Source organism: Gossypium hirsutum, chromosome A06, assembly GCF_007990345.1.
Source record: "Gossypium hirsutum isolate 1008001.06 chromosome A06, Gossypium_hirsutum_v2.1, whole genome shotgun sequence".
Taxonomy (NCBI): domain Eukaryota; kingdom Viridiplantae; phylum Streptophyta; class Magnoliopsida; order Malvales; family Malvaceae; genus Gossypium; species Gossypium hirsutum.
Genome location: NC_053429.1, coordinates 15,636,955 through 15,644,984, shown reverse-complemented (window position 1 = coordinate 15,644,984; position 8,030 = coordinate 15,636,955). Strand labels below are relative to the sequence as shown.

The 8,030-nt window shown below is 34.6% G+C and overlaps 1 non-coding gene across 1 annotated transcript; it reads left to right on the top strand.

Moving 5' to 3' along the window:
• Positions 1–4,322: 4,322 nt before the first annotated feature.
• LOC121231366 (small nucleolar RNA R71) lies at positions 4,323–4,429 on the top strand. The gene has a single exon (XR_005929426.1). It is a non-coding gene; the product is annotated as a small nucleolar RNA R71 (small nucleolar RNA).
• Positions 4,430–8,030: the final 3,601 nt, after the last annotated feature.

Sequence of the window (8,030 nt, the reverse complement as noted above, 5' to 3'; positions counted from 1 at the left end):
TCAATTTATAGTGGTGGAGATTTGATTTTCATGCAAGCCTATTATAATGACTTTTCATTATTGACTATTGAGTGCTTCATTTATTATCCTTAAACACCTCGAGTGATTTGAGTGAATCTTTAGCGAGGACGTGAAACTCTGTGACATTTTGAATCCAAGGTAATTATTTAAACGAGGGGAGACACCTATATTTTCATGATAAAGTGCTCAACTTGGAATGATTGAAACTTTGATGTTCTTTTCGTTGAATTTTCAATGTATGATTACCTATGGATTATTTTGAGATATTATCGAGAAAAATTATAAGTTGAGAAGGATTTATTTTGATTATGAAATGAGAATTTTGCTTGAGGACAAGCAAATGCTTAAGTGTGGGGGCATTTGATGAATCGTAATTTATACATATTTTTACCCCATGCTTAACACGTTTTATGGATGATTTTCCCTTAGAATTGGTGAATTCGATGCTCCTAATGCCTTAATTTCATATTTTAGACTTAGGAGAGCATAGGAGAGCGAAAGGAACAAGAAACGGGCCAAAAACAGAGAAAATGGGCCAAAGTACGAATTCAACATGGCCTAGACCTCCTCACACGGGCAGACCACACGGCCGTGTCAATTTAGCAGAATCGAAGCACGACTCACATGGGTGGACCACATGGCCATACCTATTTAACAGGCTCAAGCATGGCTTGAAGTAATAACATACGGGCGTGTCCCTACTGAGCCCAAGTTGAGTCCAATTCAGAAAAGGCTAATTTCGAGGGTTCTTAGGCATTCCAAAGCCTATATATACACCCTAGAGGAGGAAAAAAAGGGGAAACACAAGGAGGAAGGAAGGAATTACTCGAAGAAAGCCGATTGTTCCATCTTAGAAGTTAGATTCATCATCAAGACTGAAGATCTCCCCTCAATTTCCCTTCAGGAGTTTTGGGTTCTCTTTATGTTTTGTATTCTTTATTCTTCTGAGATGTTTTCCTTTTTAGTTATGAACTAAATCCCCTAAATACCTAAGGGGAATGAAACCTAAGATGAATCTTGTTATTATTTTCTGAATTGTATGATAAATATTTAACTTGTTCTTAATTATGTGTTCTTAATTCTTGTTTTAATATCCTAGGATACTGATTCAAGATAAGCTCTTATTCAGAGGAGGAATAAACCCTGTCTAAGATTATATTTGTCATAATTAAGCAGAGTTGATTGCGTTCCTAGAGATAGGGTGACAAGATTTTGCCGGATTAAGGTGAAACCCAATAGAGGGATCTATAGATCGAGTTAATGCAACCCTAGAGTGTTAATTAGAGAAAAGTCTCAATTATTCAATCTAAGGATTAGATGTTATTAGTCTTGAATAGGGATAATAACATAACTTAGGGATATCTACGGAATAAGTTGAATGAATAAATCGCCCGATTCGGAGCCAGAATAACAAGTAAAGTCTAGGTGGATTTTTCCTTAGGTATTGTCTTAATTCAATCATTTTCCAAAAGTAATCCTCCAATTCTACTTTCTGTGGATTCTTAGTTTAGATAATTAGTTAGTTAAAACAAAACCCCCTTATTCTTAGGCTAGATAATAAAAAGACAGTCATTACTAGTACTTTTAGTTCCTTTGGGTTTGACAATCCAGTCTTGCTAAAACTATACTACTGTTCGATAGGTACACTTGCCTATATCATGATAATAGTTAGTTTCAAGAACGATTAATTATAAGTATTTAAAACCTGTAACACGAAAATCACGATCAAACCATAAAGTTACATTTTTCCCAGTTAAGTACAAAGTTCATTTCCTCACATCTTATTAAAACTCGTTTCAAATTTTTAAGGCAAAGATGGAAAGAGTTACCGAATACCGAGAAATCATCCATAAATACCTCCATGATGTCTTCTACTAGTTCGTTAAAAATGGCTATCATGCAACGCTGAAAAGTAGTAGGAGCATTACATAATCCAAAAGGCATTCTACGATAAGCAAACGTACCGTATGGACATGTGAATGTCATCTTTTCTTGATCTTCAGGAGCTATTGGGATTTGAAAATAACCAGAGAATCCGTCTAAAAAGCAGTAGTACATGTGCCCGGATAATCTTTCCAACATTTGGTCAATGAATGGAAGGGGGAAGCGATCTTTTCTCATGGCGTCATTCAGCTTCCTATAGTCAATGCAAACTCTCTAACCTGTGACTGTCCTTGTTGGGATTAATTCATTCTTCTCATTGGTTACAACAGTCATGCCTCCTTTCTTAGGAACAACCTACACTAGACTTACCCAAGAACTGTCAGAAATAGGATAAATTATTCCAGCATCTAGGAGTTTAATTACCTCAGCTTTAACAACTTCTTTCATGTTGGGGTTCAGTCGTCTTTGAGCTTGCACACATGACTTATAATCATCTTCCATTAAAATTTTGTAGATGCAAAAAGAAGGGCTGATCCCTTTAATGTCAAAAATTTTCCAAGCTATGGCTTTTTTATGTTCTCTTAATACTTGGAGCAATTCCTTTTTCTCCTTGGGTTGCAAGTTAGAAGCAATAATCATTGTAATGTAGAATTATTTCCAAGGAATGCATATTCCAAGTGATTTGGCAATTGTTTAAATTACAGTTTGGGAGGTTCTTCAATAGAAGGTTTTTCCTTAAGTTTATTGTTTACCTTAATACCCTATCTCAGAATCATCATCATCTTCCACCTCTCCTTTGGCAAGACACAGTTCCAATGTGTCCTTATGTACGATTTCGTGAAAAGAATCTTGAGTAGCATGATCAATAGAGTCAATAAAATAACATGAGCCATCCTGTTCCCTAGAAAATCTCATGGCATCATAAATTTTAAAAATAATCTCTTCGTCACCTACTCTAAGTACCAATTTACCATCACCCACATCAATAATAGCCCTAACAGTGGCTAAAAATAGACGCCCTAAAATTAAAGGCACTTCTACATCTTCATCCATGTCAAGCACAACGAAATCAACAGGGAATATAAATTTATCTACTTTTACAAGTACGTCCTCTATAACACCCCTAGGATATTTAACAGATCTATCAGCTAGTTGGATACTTATCCTTGTGGGTTTAGGTTCCCCAAGACCAAGTTGTTTAAACATTTTATATGACATCAAATTAATGCTAGCGCCTAAATCAGCTAGTGCCTTATCAACATTCAAACTACCAATTAAGCAGGGAATAGTAAAACTTCTTGGATCTTTCAGTTTGGTTGGCAGTTTATTTTGGAGTATGACCGAGCACTCCTCGTTAAGTTCCACTGTAGATAAGTCTTCAAACCTCCTTTTATTTGTTAGAAGCTCCTTTGAAAATTTTACATATGTAGGTATCTGTGATATAGCTTCAACAAAAGGTAAGTTAATATGCAGTTGTTTAAAAAGTTTAAGAAATTTACCAAATTGTGCATCCATGCGGTCTTTCTTCAACTTTGTTGGATATGGAATTGGCAGTTTATATTCTTTTGGCATTGGATTGTCATTGTTTTCGGGTTTTACTTCCTCTCATTCGTTTCTGTCAGCTTCTTGTAGTGGCTTTTTATCAGATTCAGTTAACACTTTCCCACTCCTTAGTGTAACTGCTTTGACATGCTCTTTTGGATTGGGTTCGGTGTTACTAGGTAGGCTTTCTGGTGGTCTCTCTGAAATCATCTTAGCCAGTTGTCCAACTTGATTCTTGAGCCCTTGGATCGATGCTTGCTAATTTTTAAGTGCAGTTTCAGTGTTCTGAAAATGGGTTTCCACTATTGAAATAATTTTTTTTCATCATCTCCTCAAGGTTCGGCTTTTTCTCTTGCTGGTAAGGTTGTTGTTGGAAGCCTAGAGGGGGTGGTGGTCTCTGATTCCCTTGGCCTCCTCATGAGAAATTTAGGTGGTTCGTCCAACCTGTATTATAAGTGTTACTGTATGAGTTATTTTGAGGTCGAGGATTATTACCCATTTAATTTAATTGCTCGATTTCCATGTTGTGGCCATAGGGTGGGTATCCTGAATTTCTCGTTCCACCTCCACTTGTATCGCATTGCATTACTGGGTGAACCTGTGAAGAGCCAAGTAAACCATCAATTTTTCTATTCAAAAGTTCTACCTGATTAGAGAGCATAGTGATCGAATCGATGTTAAAAACGCCAGCTTCTTTTGTCGGTTTTGTCCTTGTGACTTTCCACTGATAATTATTTAGTGAAATCTCTTCTATAAATTCATAATTCTCTTCAGGTGTCTTATTATTGATAGTTCCACTAGCAGCTTCGTCAATCATCTGTCTAGTCGAATGATTCAGGCCGTTGTGAAAAGTTTGAACTTGTAGCCAAAGTGGTAACCCATGGTGAGGGCACCTTCTCAATAGATCCTTGTATCTCTCCCATGCACCATAGAGTGTTTCTAAATCCATCTGCACAAAAAAAGAAATATCATTGCTTAATTTAGCCGTTTTAGCCGGCGAAAAGTATTTAAGCAAAAATTTTCGGTCATTTGTTCCCAAGTGGTGATCGATCCTCGTGGTAACGAGTTCAACCATTATTTAGTCTTATTCCTCAGCAAAAAGGGAAACAACTGAAGGCGAATGGCATCATTAGAAATGCCATTGATCTTAAAAGTGTCGCAAAACTCTAAAAAATTCACCAAATGAGCATTTGGATCCTCGTCCTACAAACCATCAAACTGAACAAACTATTGTATCATTTTAATCGTGTTAGGTTTCAGTTCAAAATTATTTGCAGCAATAACAAGTCTAACTATACTCAATCCAGTTCCTATTAAATTAGGTTTAGCATAATCATACATAATATGAGGAGCAGAATTCTGATTTATTGGATCTGCAGCAACCACAGGAGGAAGATGATTATTCTGATTTTCAGCCATCTCCTCAGTTGTATTATGGATATCTTCCTCTTGTCCTTCCTCTATGTTTCTTAGGTTTCGCCTTATTTCTCTTCGGTTTCTGCAAGCTGTGCTTTCAATCTCACTGTTAAAGAGTAATGGTCCTGACGGGTTTCTTCTAGTCATAAACTATAAAAAACCTGTCAGAAGAAAACAAAAGAAAATTTAGTGCAATTAACAAAACTAAGATAAAATTTAAATTGCAATAAATGGCTAAAATATTAAAAATTAAGCATTCCTAATATTTTAGTTCCCCGGCAACGGCGCCAAAAACTTGATATATGCATGATAAGTTTTATATTTATGATTGATTGTACTTGAAAACTAACTATCATCACGATGAAGGCAAGCGCATCTATCGAACAGTAGTATAGTTTATAGCAAGACCGGAATGTCGAACCCATAGGAACTAAAAGTACTAATATTAACTTTCTTTTTATTACCTAGCCTAAAAATAAGAGGATTTGTTTTATCTAAACTAATTAACTAAACTAAGAATGCACAAGAAGTAAATTGGGGAAATACTTTTGGGAAAACTGATTGATTTAGACAATACCCAAGGGAAATTCCACTTAGACTTCATTTGTTATTTGACTCTGAATTAGACGATTTATTCACTTGACTTGATCCGTAGAAATCCCTAATTTATATTATTATCTCTCTCGAGGCTACCAACATCTAACACTAGGTTGATTAATTGAAATCACTTTCTAATTAAAACCCCTAGTGTTACATTAACTCGATCTATAGATTCCCTTATTAGGTTTGACCCTAATCCGGCAGATTTATGTCGCCCTATGTCTAGAGGTGCAATCAACTCCGCTTAATTATGCTAGATCTACTCTTAGACAGGGACTTTTGCTCCTCTGAATAAGCACATCAATACTTGAATCAATATCCTGGAATATTAAAGCAAGAATTAAAAACACATAATTAAGAACAAATCAAGTATTTATCATATAATTCAGAAAATAATAAGATCCGTCTTAGTATTTAGGGGATTTAGTTCATATATGTAAAAGAAAACATCTCAGAAGAATAATGATAACAAAACATAAAGAAAACCCAAAAACCCCTGAAGGAAATTGAAGGGAGATCTTCAGTCTTGAAGAAGAATCCGGCTTCTAAGATGGATCAATCGGCTTTCTTCGAGCAATTCATTGCCTCCTACTCCGTGTTTTCTCTTCTAGGTACCTCCTGGAGTGTTTATATAGGCTTTAGTATGCTTCAAAACACTCAAGAATGGCCTTTTCTGAATAGAACTAGACTTGCTCCCGACAGGGACACGCCCGTGTGGCACGCTCGTATGGGTGGCTTAGGCCGTGTTTAGAGTCTGTTAAATAGACACGACCGTGTGGTCTACCCGTGTGAGAAAGTCCAGGCCGTGTTGATTTCCCACGTTGACCTATTTTCTCCGTTTTTGGCCTGTTTTTTGTTCTTTTTACTCTTCTATGCTCACCTAAGTATAAGACATGAAATTAAAGGATTAGGAGCATCAAATTCCACAAATTTAATGATAGTTCATCCAAAAATGTGCTTAAGCATGGGATAAAATATGTATAAACTACGACTTATCACCATCCTTGATAATTTGTTTCTTCAAAAATTGGAGAAGCAATTGCAGTGAAGAAAGCTTCTATATTCATGTTTTAATTGTTATGGTTTTGTGTTTATATAGATGGTTGAAGAGTGTTTATGGGTTTTTTTGGTTGTTTGATTTCACAGGTCCTTTAAGATATAGCTCTTGATACCAATCTGTTGGTTAAAAAAGTATTAAAAACATTTAAAGAACTTGTAGAAATCATACATTTTATTTAATAACCAAGCCATCTACTTTTATAGCAAGATTTTGAAATTAAAATACAGAAAAATATGCTATAAATCAAGATACTCTAAATTGATTTTTTAAATTTTTGCCTACTTTATTTGCCAAGCATTAATGACTGATATTTTATTTGCCTAAAGACTAAGGGAAAATATAACTAATGCAGCTTCAAAAATCATAAAAGTTAAAATATTCTACATCAAGTTTAGCTTCTGGATCGACTATTAGAACATATTTTTCTTCAATAGCTTTCTTCAGTTTTTGGCTTTCTTCGTTCAAGTCGGTAATTTCTCCTCTTAGGTTATCATTTATCTTGCATAAAAGATCCCATTCTGAGGGTTTTAGGTGCTTCATAGACACTTCCACAAATACAAACATAGTTAGTCTCTTCACATATTGCAACAGCCATAACTTTTTCTTTTACAGTGAAAAAAATGTAGTTGCATCATCACTTTCAGTATCTTCTCCACTTCAAGTCACATTCCTTTTCAACTTATTCTCACATTTGGCTTGGATATGATCATAACCATAGAATTCATGACAGTTGATCTCTCTCTTCTTTTCTTTTAGTTATTCTTTAGAGAAGAAAAACTTTCCTTTATTTTTGTTACGAGCTTCATCAGTACGTCCATTTTTCCTAGATACAATTTCTAAAACATTAGCTAAAATTCTTGGTTAAAATAGCCAATTCTGATTGCAAATCTTCCAAAGAGACAAATGTTTTAACAGTACTTATAATGATAGTCATCCAACAGAAATAAGTCAGGTCACATTCACATTTTTTCGTTACTATTTCTTTTTAGTAAAATCATCATTTTACTCTTTAATAAAAATTGATAAATTAATTTTTAATATTTAAAAAAAAATCTTGAACACATTTTTAAAATTGTTTTGAATCATTGCCTAAGTGGTTGGACATGCCCAAAACATAAAATGAAATTATGACGGCTTAAAATGACTAAAAATACAAGTTGTACGAGTGCAATGGAGTAAGTTGTAACATCCCGAATTAGGGCCTAGTCGGAACAGTGGTTTCGAGACCACAAATCCAACGTAAGAAAACTTATTTTTATTATATTTTTATGATCTACTTTCACGAGATGATTTTGTGAAAATTTCATTCAAAAATTTTGATGTTTGGGCACTCAATTTGTCAAAAGGACTAAATTGTAAAAAGTGTAAAAGTTGAGTTCTACATGTTAGAGGTGTCTAATTGATTTGAAATTTTAAATTGGAAGTCCTTAAATGGTAATTAGACCATTGGTTAATTTTTTGACAAAAATGGACATGAAATAGGTGAAATGGAATATTTTTAAGTTAA